Source organism: Mytilus galloprovincialis, chromosome 4 (assembly GCF_965363235.1).
Source record: "Mytilus galloprovincialis chromosome 4, xbMytGall1.hap1.1, whole genome shotgun sequence".
NCBI classification, from domain to species: domain Eukaryota; kingdom Metazoa; phylum Mollusca; class Bivalvia; order Mytilida; family Mytilidae; genus Mytilus; species Mytilus galloprovincialis.
Genome location: NC_134841.1, coordinates 55,711,671 through 55,726,014, shown reverse-complemented (window position 1 = coordinate 55,726,014; position 14,344 = coordinate 55,711,671). Strand labels below are relative to the sequence as shown.

The window sequence follows — 14,344 nt, the reverse complement described above, 5'->3', positions numbered from 1 at the left end:
CACTTATTAATTTTTATATCCTTCAGGTTATATTACATTATTATTACATTATTATTAATATCCAATTATTTTATGTCATGTTTGTGCTTCAGATAATAACATCGACAGACGGTAGTATGCTGATTTTGAAGTATATATCAACCGTTCCAGAGATATTTCTTATGGATTTAGTAGGAAAAAATTATGCTACAACATGCTTTTACGGATTCATACAAAATCAAATAAACACTTTAAGAATGTGGTACATGTACGTCCGAAGCATTTTTATGTATTTACCTTCACCAGTAAAACTCAAACCCAAAAATGTGATTGCCAAGTATTATAGATATCGTCAAAGAGCGGAGTTATATGACCAAAAGGGGACCAAATTAGCATAATTCTTCTACGGTCAACTTCAAATCCAATATCAATTTCGGAATGTATAAATCATACTAAATAAGTTTTAATCAGTGACTGTTTTATCTATTAAATAAATTGGTGTGAAAAACAAAAAAAAATCATTTAGCAAGTACCAATGAGCCTTTGTTCTATGCTCTTATTGATATCTCTTATAACAGCAAAATAAATAATCTATAAAGGTTATCTCATTGTATATTAACACTGCAATCATATGTGATATGTCATGTTTTAAAATAAAAAAATACATGTATTTAAAACCAAGATGAATTACTTATATATTGAATATCGAGAGGAATATAAATATATCACTTACTTTTTCCAATAGAAATCATTTGTCCATATTAATTACTACTACAAGTCCTTAATTGCTGAAAGTTTATCGTAGCCTGAAAATATAAATTGTTATCATTGGATTTTTAACTCGTTAATATGCACAAAATTTCCACAGAAAACTAACAAGCTCTAACACAAAATCAGTGAAGTCCAGCCAATCAATTCGCTAAAATGTTGATTTTATGCAGCATTAAAACAACATGCACGTCCTCTCCAAAATGTTAATCTGTGCATACGCAAAGACTTTCTGAATCTGATGAGATGTTATAGGTAAATCATTATATATCTTCATCTCCTGTACTTATCGCATTATGAGGAAAATATCGTAAATATACGCCTGAGTGAACTCCATATGACATATACTTGTGGTGAACGTGCTACGTTGGGTTCATACTGTAGGTTTATATACTATAGACGAAGGTGGTACACGAAAATTATAGTATATTAAACTCTTTATCAACGAAGTCCATCGTGATTAAAGACTGGCTTGACTGAAATTTAACAAAGTAACGACCAGCCTCATCCATTAAGAGTTAATTGAAACTCTGACATGTAATTTTATAAATACACTAATAAATAACTTTGTGTTCTTTTAAATCGACCTTTTCTTGTCCTGAAAGGTAACATCGCCCGAAAATCATAAACAAAACAGTGGAAGTAAATTGAGAAAGAGTTTACAATTTACTTTGTTTGTATAACCATTGAAATAGAAGCTGTACAAATATTCAATTTTGAAGTTAAACATTTTGCTTAGACAAAAACACAATAATTATATACTAATTAACCATTAGCAAAAGTTGACTACTTTTGAATTTACAAAATTTCAGATCTAATGCGTTTTAATAGATTTTTTTGTAAGTAGAAATTCCAAAGTCTATAACTAATGGAAACAAGTATTTTGATAGTTAGAAATAACACATTACAAACATGTAAATAACAAGTAATGAAACCAAGGAATTACTTTAGTTACCATAGCGAATGCATCTTACTCTCTTATGTTAGTCTTTTGCTAATGTGCAAATCTAACAACTCAACTTCCTGGGACTATCATACATAGTCTTAACATCCTAATACTTAATCCGAAATCAAATTTCAAACTTTCAAATGTATGTAAAGAGAGAAGAATCAAACTCATTTGACATTCTAAAGCGAGGAACACAACTGTTAATCGTTAATTTATACAAAAGTGTACGTAAGCAACAATGCGTATATCACGTGTAAAGAGCAAACACTTGTTACCCTTCCGGAGAATCCGAGTTCACCCTCAGTTTCCTTGGGGGTTTTGTGTTGCTCAATTTTGAAGTTTCTTTGTGGTGTTTATAGTAAACTTGTTTGTGTATTCTTCTTTTTTATGGCCATGGTAGTTACTGCTTTTTCTGAAGTACATGTATGTGGCATTTGTTTGTACTTTAAGTATTTTGTAACTCCTTTCCCCGATAATCATGTCAAGCATTGCATTCATATTTGTTCACAAGTATTTCGATTGTTAAACTTTATTTACTACAGGCACAAATGAAAGTAACAAATTTTCGGAGGATACGGAGAACTTAGCGTGAAAAAAATACAAATTCAATTGATCCAAAATTAATTTTTGATAGATTCTGTACGACCCCTGGAGTGTGCATCAATTAATGCAAATCAAGAGATTATAATTTCAAATGATATTTATACCTCGTTGAATGTTTTGACCTAATAAGCATTTCAAATATTATTTTTATAGATAAATTTATACAGTTGATTTAAGGTTTAAATTCCGAAAGAATTTTTACATAGATTCGAATATTCTAATAAACACCATGATATGATAGCAAACATTAAATATGAATATATCTCTATGATTGAAGCCTTATAAATAATACTGTTCCTTAACAATGCAGTTCAATATATAAAAACATACTTTCATGATGTTTCTATGATCTTTCCGTTCAATTTCACAATGTTAAATGCCATAATTTGAAATTTTTAAGCTTTCGACATGGTTTTTGGTAAATTAATTTCTTATACAGTTTATGGCTTTTTTTGTGACAAGTTATACCGAAGTTTACGTCACATTAATCCACAACACCTGTTAATGTCGTTTTATTCCTCAGTCGCTAAATATCCAGATAATCCGTTTCTTATGAGAAAATTATTCCTTATAATTTATGCATCATTCCGAATAAAAAGAGATGTTAAAACCTTATGATTTATTTGTTGTATCAACCGATTGTATTCTTCAGGTATGTTAAATCAAGTTTCTGAACAACACTGAAATATAAGTACAAGATCATATAAAATCTGTAACATGGAAGATTCGGATCAGACCTGGTATTGCCTTATACTATATTCAATAAAAATCGTCTCAATGTTTTTATCGGTACTTCAAAATCATACCTATTGCATACTTACAAATAACGAATTTTCCCACGCATATAAGGTACTCATATAAATAAAATCACTAAATAGGTATAAATCTAAGCACTTGGTACTTGAAGAGTGAATATTAACTGACATACATGCCAAATTGAAATTTCTTGTAAATCTGTAGAATTATAACTATTATGGAGCACATTTTTCGTCTAAATCTGATGAAAAACAACCATAATTGAAGCAAATGAAGTAATACTTTCATGTATTGATTGTAATTATGAAATTAAACGTCTCAAACATTGACAGACTAAGATTCATGAAGAATCATCTTTTTAAAGATACAATGGTGTTTTTGAAAGACATATAATGGATGAATAACAACTTCTGTCTAGATGATTATAGAAAAAAATTGAGCAGACACATAATTGTATATATGTAGAATAAATATACTGTATGAGCAAGAAATCTGATTTATGAATAAGAAATAACAAAACTTTTGATTTTTGTCTGATTTGTTATACATGTACCATTCGATCAATATTGACAATCACAGACCGTTATTATCAGATCGAGAATCCGATTGTTCAGCTTCAAGTAATATAACATATTATATCGTTTAATTCAAAAATTCTCAAATGGACAGAAAATTATCTCAACCTTTAAGAAACCTATATACATGTATACTGTATCATGGCCCAATGTATATAATTGTGTTAAGAACCAGAGCTAATGTCAAAAGTTCAGCTTTACGACAGACTTGGTTAATATACAACATCGGAGAAACATAAATTGAAACGAGCATGATACTGAAAGACTAATTTAAAAAACAAGTCCCGTTGCGCCATTTTCTTATTAAACCTCTCTTCTCGCCTTCATTTATCTTTTTAAGATTATTTTTTGAAGTGTTATTTGCGTGAAAAAAAGGGGAACACATATCGACTGTTGGCCTGTAACGTTGCAGAATAATAACATTTGACCTTGCAGAATTGAAAAACGACAAATATTAAATATAAGATTTCGTGTCAAAGACATCTGTTTATGTTTGAAGATTATACCTATACATAATATAGGTATAAGTATAATATAAGATTTGATCTCTAAATCATATTCCAAAACACATAATACATATACATGAAATATTTTCCACTGGACGTTAAGCAAAGAACAATCAACCAATCAAACTAAAGATCGAAGAATGCTACACAATTAACATATGATTAGCATATATGGATCATTCAGATTTACCCTAGTTTTTTGACAGCTAGATATTTGTGTAATAATTATATTTTCCCCTATATAGATATAGGAAGATGTGGTATGAGCACCAATGAGACAACTCTATATGTTAGCTACGTATGACGCTTCAATCTCCATTATAGAAGATTGCTATTTTCTACCACATTTTTCTTTGCATAAAGAATGTATCTCAAGGACTCAACGATATTGTATTATTTATATATGTCACATGTACCATTTCAATAACAAATCAATTTTCAGAAAAATAAATGATTTGTTATAAATAAATTTAATCTTTATGTCAAATAGAACAATTATTCCTTTTAGGAAACATCGTGACATTCTTTTTTATATAAAAATAAGAATTTTTTTTCCTAATGATATTTTGTTTAGTTTGACATTCGAAGGTGAAGCTGAATTTTTTATAATCTGATAGCACCGCTTTAAATACAAATATTTTGTTTTAATGCAGTGAAAAGAAAATGGCGTGAGACATAACCATAACCGTTTCTTTTTATCACAAAATGACTAATTTTGCTTGTGATTGTCTTACTTTTTATTGGGGAACCAGTTCAGTCTAGCCTGTACATTTTTATTGTCCAGGTTTTTATTAGTTTGCATTTTTGTTTGCATTTTTAAGTCAGTTTGGTATGTCTGGTATGTATGTTTACACAGTTTTGGCTGCCGCATCCCAATTATTGCCACATTAATCTATTATTTCTGTTTGGTTTGCTAACCAAATTTTGTGAATATTACAGACTATAAACTACTGTCAGACATGTTGGAGGTTAAGCTAGCTATAACACCAGGATGAGCCCACCATTTTCTTCGGGAAATGCCTGTTCCAAGTCATACAACTTTTTTTTATACTTGTCCCGTCGATTATGATTATGTCATTTTTTATGGACTTCACGTTTTTGAATCAGTTGTATTTTTTTGTAATTTAAGAAGCAATACATATCAAGGAGTAAAGACTTTTCCGGATAAACCTTTTATCTTTTATTGAATTGCATTTGGAAATCAAAGTTAATCAAATTTAAATCTTTCATTGATCGATTCCACGTTCTTTAAGTACGTTTGTGTGGTGCAATTATCAATCAAAAGTGTAAAAAAGTTTTCCATTTAACATTTAAAAATGATTATGAAGAATAAACACGTCTTCAATCATTAAAAACAAAATAACACGATATTGACAATTTGTGATAATAAAAGGGATGTATAACGCGATGTATCCTGCGTTCAAAATGCTCTATACGTCATGCACCTTCTAATGAACAGATATCAAGAAGTATGGTTTTCGAGCACTTTCTCCCCCAATAAAAACCGAGAGCCACACATGACAAATAGGCCTCAAATTTGTGTTTAACACCAACATTCCTTCAATCAATCAATCAATCAATCAATCAATCAATCAATCAATCAATCAATCAGTAGTATAATTGTAAAAAAAGACAATACAATGACAGCAGAAAACTACTTTTTCATATTTCTGACTTGGTACAGTTATTTCATTGTGTAGAAAACGGTGGTTTAAACTTGGTTTTAAAGCTAGCTATCTCTAACTTGTATGCCAGTCGTAAAGAATTCTATCGTATTAACAACAATGTTTGACAACAATGTGTGAGCACAACAAATTAAAGCTGTAACGAAATAGAAAAATGACAAAAGGAATACTAGTCAACAACTATCGTTGATGGTATTGGTAATGAAAAAATACATTTCGTGGTAGAAAAAAGAGGTCAAGTAATCGGGTGTGTTAACATGAAAGACAAAAGTTGATATGATCTGAGCCAAAAAAACAATTAGAAATGGACATGTGCAAAGTTATTCCTTTAAGAATTCGACAAGGAAGACAATGAAGAAACAGATAACGACTTAGGTGATAAGAATCTTAGATTGTAAACTAAAACCATAGGCACTTGGAGATGATTAGGAAGGTTGATATAATAATTTCTTTAATTAATGATTGCAATTTCCCAGTTAAGTTGGGGTTCAAAATCTTGCAGTCCAAAATAATATTTCTCAATCGAAAAAAAATACTGGCATTCAAGTCACTCAATTTTCCTTTTCTATTTGGGGCTTTTTTTCTCTATTAGATATTTCTATTTATGCTGTTTTGATAAATTTTGGGCCTAAATTATAGCACAAACCAGCTCATCGACCGAAAATATTAAGATTGCCTTGATCCTTCCTGATAACTTCGAAATAAGTTGGAACTGGTGTCAAAACGAACTACTCATTCTAAAAAAAATCTGAATGAGCTAAACGGTGGACTTGGTTTACAAAATGACCACCGGGACTTCCAATCCGGCATTCAACATTATAGACAAAGTGGAGCGTCTCCTAGGCTGTGTAATGATGTATTCTTTAATGAGCAATACTGTTCAATTGGGAATGCTTAAAGTTTATTGTTCTGGCTGGAAAACCCTCTATAGCAATGTAGGTGTCATGTCTTAATATCTTTGCTAAGTTTTTGTTAGGCAACATTAAATTCCCAATACATGTAAATTGTTCTTATATATACGTATACACTCACTTATAAATCCTTAGACTTAAAGCAAATCAGAAATAGTTTGGTTATTTTAAATATCATAGAGGAGAGTGTCAACATTCCTTCTTTATGTCCGATTACAAGAATCCGTTCAAAGAATTAACTTCACAAAGCGGCATGTTGTCGATGTTCGTCAAAAACCCTCCCATAGCAAGAAAATATCTTCATAACACTTTGAACAAACACATTTCTTAACGTTCTAAATATATATATAAATGCTTTCAATCACAACCACAATTACTTTACATCAACACAAAACTTTGACTACACTTCAATGGAGTACACCAGTACTCTTTTCGAAATTGAAAGTTCGTCTACATTTTCTGTTTTAACAATCTGTTTCAACATTTTTCTTCAATAAGAATATTAAATGCAAAAACCAGATTATATTCTAATTAAAATTCTCAACGCCGATACCAGTTAGTTTTCTAATCCTATTTAGAAATTGAAAAACCAACAGACAGGGTTTACTGTAAGTACCGAGTGTGTCCCCTACCTGATCTTCTCATCATATTTAGAAACATCTAATATACAAGTACATTTCTTTTATCATCAATTTTTACTTTCTGATTTTCCAATACCGGTCACGTTCTATTCACTCACTACCATGATACCATCCATAACTAGTTCAATAAAAACACAAAAAAGTTTCCGATTTTTGTTGCAAAAAAATACGAATTAATTGGTGATCACTTCTTTTTGTAATAATAATAATTATAATGTTTTCTCAAGTAGTGAGATTGAAAAAAAAACCGTGCTTACATATTGTCTCAGTACGATCGTGTCTGAACTGCATACTTTCAAATAGTTTTCAAAACTTCTAAAATCACATATTCAAAGATTAAATTGATTTCAATTCCCTTCTACCATTAATTATAACTAACAGTCAGTAAAATGTTAATGATTTTGACCTTTTGTCCGACTATTTTTACATTTTTTGACTTAGAACAATATCTAGGGGCCAGCTGAACCCGCCTCCGGGTGCGAAATTTCTCGCCATGTTGAAGACCCATTGGTGGACTTCAGCTTTGTTCTGTCCTTTGATCAGGTTTTTGTCTCTTTGACACATTCATTATTTCCATTCTTAATTTTATTACTGAGATTTTGTTTTTGTTTTTGTTTTTTTTTTTTTTTAAATAAAACGTAATCGCTGTGTTCTCAATTTATCTAATATGTCATATGATTCAGTAGAAAGAAAATATATTAATCAATTTGCATGGGAAATATTATTTGCTTTTCCTCAATTGTCACTTTTGATAAAGTATACCTGCACTTCAAACACAAGTTTAGTGACAAGAATGTCTCGTGGCAATCGATTGTAAACATTGTAAAATGAATGAAAATACCAGAGCACCTGTAATGAGATACAAACCTGTTAAAATAATTGACAATGTGCATGACCGCAATTTATCAAAAATAGACACAAACAAAGCGTTCACATCCCCAAACCCTACATAAACTTAGAAAAAGAAAAATGTTAGATATAAATTAAAATCCCTGGGGTATATGATATGCAAGTAACACAATATCGTACCTAGTAAAGTGACAAGACAGCTTTCAATATAAATGTCATTTTGTATCTAACATAAAATCTTTCTTCTTGCAATATATTTAGCATAGAAACTGATAAGCAGTTTAAATATTTTTCAACTGATGTATTACTTTTATAAGTCAATTAAATTTATGTCAGTATAAAGTTTTTAACCGCGTGATGTTAAAACCTATAAAATTCGCTTTAAAGATTATATAGTGACGTTAAACTTAAAAATTATTATTGCACTGTTTTTTCGCTATTAAACTTCGATTTTCTCTTTTCTATTTCTAATTAAGAAATACAAATAACTATATGTATATACGTCTAATAAATCAAAGAAAATATCTTAATGAAGAAAAGGGACTTTAGGTAAAGTACGTTTGACATGAGTATCACAAAATTACCAGTTAAGCAGGAATACAAGAGGTAATCATCAGTTCATGTTGAATTTTTGAGTTGAAGATCGCTTTGAAAGCCAACCGATTGGGTTAATAACATATTTTTTTTTACCTGTTGTGTTATTGTTGAGTTATTATTGTTATGATATGACGGATTTTATTTTAGCTTTAGTCGGTTGTTTCTCTGATTAAAAGTTTTCCGATTGCCCTCTTGATTTCTGGATTTTGATCCAGGTTGTGCTCCTCCATTTAATATTTTACAACAATGGAGATTCATAGTTTTTGTTTGTTCTGTTGTTAACTTTCTGTTAGCAGTTCGTTAGCACAAAGTCGTATTTTATTATTTCGTATATATGGTGGACGTTAAACTTGAAAATGTAAAGCCGAGCATCTACAAGAGATCGATTCATTGCGAAATTTGAACTGTTTCTAAAAAAATTTCCCCACTATATACACCTTTCAGATTCATACAAATTTTGAAAATGACATATTATTATACATTAAGCAATAAGCAATGTGATATATACTTATTATACGATGGATATGGAAAGGTACTTGACAGGTGTTTTCTCTATTGGTTTCATGTTTATTGGAACAAAATTCTTAGGTACAAGGCATGTTTTTCCGATAATTGGAATCAGATTCCATCTTCCAAAGATGGCGTTATAGGCCAAGTACAAATGTACAAGTAGAAATTTCATAAATATTACAGCGTGATGGGTAGATGGGCGCGAAAAGACTATATTAACAGGTACATGTTATTTAAAAAAAAATCCAAGAAAACAGAGACTAAGTATGTTATTATAACATTTCTCGTCCAATTCATCTTCACCAAATGCTGACAAGTAACACAAGTACACAATGACTTCATGCTAAAGATTTAGTTAATTTGATGCCAAACCTGCCTTAAATTCTAAGTTGAAAAAATTCGGAAATTATAAATAAAATTAGGTTCCAAAGTCACCATTCACAGTTGACCTTAAATAGATTTGGCCATTCACTTAAGGCCCTTTCATATCACATAATTTTCCACTTATCCCAGCTTCTATGCATCCTACAGTAGGCTTTCATTTTAAGGATCGAGCGTTCTTGATCATGAAGGCTAATACAAAAAAGCGCTTTGGACGGAATCAAAGTCTTCGTATTCAACAAAATGTCATTTAACAAAATCACTAAAAATGGTAAACAATGCATAAACTTACCCCCCCCCCCCCCCTAAAAAAAAAACCACAATAGTAGCAAGATTAACATTCTTTAAATATATGTCGTGTCAGAGTACGTTTTTATAAGCATAGTTTTGTGATGTGTTGTTTCTTCAAATGTTCTTTTACGTAACTAGATATATATATATATATATAGTGTTTGTATTCGATTTCAATTTTGAGAATGTCGAATAAAAATTCGCACGACACCATATATGAATTATATATTTTGTTATTGAACCTGGTTGAATTATAAGATAATTCTAATTTCAACTGATTTTTATTTTATTTCAATAGTGATTATTGTTAAAGGGAAAGACTATCGAAACAGATGACAAAATGTTTCCTTAGAACAATGAAATAAGCAGAAAGTACTAACGTATTCATAAGAACAATGGAAGAAAGCACAGAAAGAACAATGTGCATCAAATCATAAAAAGGATCTATTAGCAAACATCACAGATTCCGAACGACAAGAATATGTTCAAACGTAATCAGTATCGTCTTTATGATCATCGTTGCATAGAAAATGCACTCTTTTGTTTCATTACATGATTCAGTGTTGTATTGGTTTATCCATTACTCTAATGATGAGAGTACCAGATCCTATTTATTAAAGTGCATAAGGTTCACTAGCATATAAACATCCACTAAAATCTTTATATCCAATAAAATTAATATGTTCACATCAGTTTGGCAGAATAACCTTGCTTAATGTGAACATCATAAATGATAAATGCTAAATATAAAATATAAGTCAAAATCGTTCAAAATCGACATAAACGTGAAAAATTAGCATTTTTCTAAAACTAGGAAACAAGTTAGCCTGTTCCATAAATTGTTTACCCGATTATGTCTGCTGCATAAAATCGAACTCCAAAGCCACAATAAAATGCAAATAGCCCTTAACTGTGTATCAATTGCCTTGTCATATGCTTTTAATCATCACTAATCACTTTATGGCAATATTTTTGTGCATTGCTACTCCCCCTTCAGTTTCGTTTGAAATTCATCAAAGCTCAACCCAGATACGAAAAATGAATTATGATACCCATAGCTCATCTCCACATTTATATATAATAAACAAAATAGAAGACTAACCATAACATAAAAAGTTTTTTGTCTTTCTTAAAATCATCGTGATATTAAAAATACTACCTTTCCCAGGCTAAAATGCGTGAAATGGAAAATGTTGAAACAAAATTTTAAAAAGGATTTTAATATTAGGAAGGGTGACTTGGGACTTAAATATGGTCACTTATGTTTCCTTCCGACCAACAGTAAAACCGATGGGGCGTCATATGGCTTTGCAGGATATACAAGTTCAAAGTCATGTCATTCTGGTTAGAATGTGGACGTTAAGTACCTCGTGGAAAGTGGATGACACGCTCTTTGAACGTCAAGAACCCTTGCAACAACTACTTGAGAGGCCATAGTTGGTTTGTTGCAAAGGAGAATGTATGTCCTTATCCAATATACCCTCATTTCCCAGTAACAGTCCAAAGTTTCCCGACCTAAAAATGCACAACATAATTGCCACTGGACGTTAAACAACCAACAATCAATCAATAACATTTAGAGTATTAACGTTAAGTTCTTTTTAGGAATAGATACGTTAGCAATAAGGCACCGTGGAGCCTCTATTCTGTCCTAAGTGTCTATAGATGTCATATCTACCTTAATGATCACCGAACGCTGACTTTTAAACGAAAGTGAAAAAAGATTATATTAAAAAAGTATATGTACAATTACATCAACTTAAATGTTATGAACATTTGAATGACAGCGAGTGAATATAAAGCTTAAGTATGCTTTTTAAATACCGAGAAAATGCGCAGGTATAAACCCTGGTTTGGAAAAAAATATAACAAAAAATTGTACATTTACGAAACATAGCATCATTTATATAATAATGCCCACGAAACTATATGAAATACATAGAAAAGAAATTCATCTTATAAATAACACGATTTAGGGATACGGTTATCACACGCATAGTTTTCTGAATATATTGAATGTATTAATAATAAATATATAAGGATTAAAGACATAAAATCAAACTCACATGGTGCAATTGATTCATAAAGTCTAGTGAGGCTGAATCACCAGTAAAAATCCTTTTATCTAAATCATTTTTCATAAAACTTCTCCACCTATTCGTTAAGTATAATGTCGATAAAATCAAAAGGTGCTCGCACATTCTTTAAGCATCAAATAAAAATTTCTTAACATGCTTTTTGAACCAATCAAAAGAAATTAATGCAAGATAAATATAGATTTAGTGGTCGTCTGCAATGCTAAAATTGGCGCTACAATTCACCATTTGTCATAGTTGTCATTAACCGATTTGATACATTTGTACTTGTAATTTATAAATATGTAAAATTTGTTCCGTGTTTAAACATTTAAAGGAAATAGATCCGCCACACAATTGAGATTAGTTTTAAGTCCTTAATCAATTAGTTTCACCAAACTCAATTGTGAATATTAATAATGTATGCCTATAGAAAGACTATATCAATTCTGAACATCACAGAAGGTATTTGGGATAAAATGTCTGAATCAACATAAAATAGCAATAGGGAAGGGTATAGATGGAAAATTACACTATATAAAGAAGTGCACATTAATTTGTGATTATGTTTGACAAGTGTAAATGGGGCGATGTACGGAATTGACTTCTACCAATAATATTGGGACGCATTTAAAACAACATGGTCGGTAGTTAACCAATGTTTAAGTCTCATAAATCAATTACGAAGAAAAACAAATGTAACAAACAAAAACTGAGGGATTCACATGAAATCCAAAAAGGATCGAGACTATAGGTACGTCTACATGGTAAGCGTTTCCTGCTTTGCATAAAGCACTCAAAACGCGATGCAAGAGGCGACTACGGAAACAGTCCCTTTATAAACCTCATGATCTTAGAAAGCGGTAAGAACTACAAACAATCTTGTGAAAAACCCAAAACTGTGATAATTAATGGGAATCCTGCATTTAAGTCCGACTATTATAATAAGTAGTCTTTTTTCACGTTTGTTCATCGATTTCGCAATCGAGACCTATAAATAATAGGTCTGTTGTTTTTTTTCTATGGTTGGGTTGTTGTCTCTTTGGCACATTCCCCATTTCCATTCTCAATTTTATACTAATCTGGTTTTTAAGATACTTTGCAACTTGGTACTGGATGTTTGTCATACAACCGATCAATCAAGATCACACCAAAGGCTTGCTGGGCTAAAGAATTATAGCCATTAGAAATTATACACCTATGTCAAAGGGGTCACTTGTTTGGCTATTCAGTATGAAAATAAATACGCAGCCATGATCAGTAACAGTAAACGCATTGTTGAGGGAACATTTTAAAAGTGTAACACAGTATCTGCACGTAAAAAAAACACCTTTAATTGGTCTGTAGGTGGAGAGTTGCAACCATTTTTATTTTCCAGTTGTAGCCAAAATTTCTTTTTCAGTCAACCCACGTTGCAGATCATATGCATACCTGTTGGATTGATTGCTAATTTGTGTTGTCTCTTATATGCATAAAGTATATTCTACAACAGACAACAAGCCTTCAGATCTGATTTAAAACATATGAAGGAGAAGTACAAGGGAATATTGAGAATGATGAATTGAAACCGCATGTCTATGTATTTTTTATTGGAACGATCAAAGCTACAGAACATATCTGAACAAAAATTCATCAAAGATTCATTTTAATGAATTTAACTTCGTGAGAAAATAACATGACATCTGATTCCCCCATCCCTCTAAGAGGACTAAAAGTTCACGATTAATCTTATAAAACAAGTAGCAGAATATCAAAGTTTTATTTTCCAAAGAAGGAGGGTTACGAGAGCTCCAAAATTCAATCCAAAAAAATACACTTCAGCTAGATATAGTTGCAAGCTTGATAATATTTTTCTATAGTTACTGTAGTCAAATCCTTATAAAAGGCAGTTTTAAAATAAAAATGTCCGTATCTTCCAGCAATACATACATAAGTTTATGACGGAAAATTCCCATATAAAGGATCTTGAAGAGTTGAACATGTTTCTTTTACACAGCAAAGGGATATTTAAAATAAGCTGTGCTAATTTATTCCACGATTGATTATTTTTGGAATTATATTACATAACTGTTCTTACCTTTTTTGGAGAAAATATGTCACTACAAAATATTCTTTACAGTAAAAATCAAATTTTCAATTAACCGGAAATATTAAGAGGGATTAAAGTTAAATATAACATCTATAACACTTGACCCTTGGTTTACTTTACAATATAGGCATTGATGTAGACGAGTGGGATCAAATTATTTCTGCTTAAAATGATATAAA

General features: G+C 30.8%; 1 protein-coding gene across 7 annotated transcripts in view; it reads right to left on the bottom strand.

Moving 5' to 3' along the window:
- Positions 1–14,344, bottom strand: part of LOC143072480 (C-C chemokine receptor type 1-like) — a 123,492-nt gene that overhangs the window by 52,177 nt on the left and 56,971 nt on the right. For 4 of the 7 annotated variants that reach the window (XR_012977203.1, XR_012977202.1, XM_076247408.1 and 1 more), the window contains one exon: positions 713–785. The gene's annotated coding sequence lies outside the window, so the exon portion shown is untranslated. Of the gene's footprint in view, positions 1–712; positions 786–12,067; positions 12,162–14,153; positions 14,304–14,344 lie in introns of those variants that run through there. The other 3 variants (XR_012977204.1, XM_076247410.1, XM_076247409.1) reach the window with 3 other exon arrangements.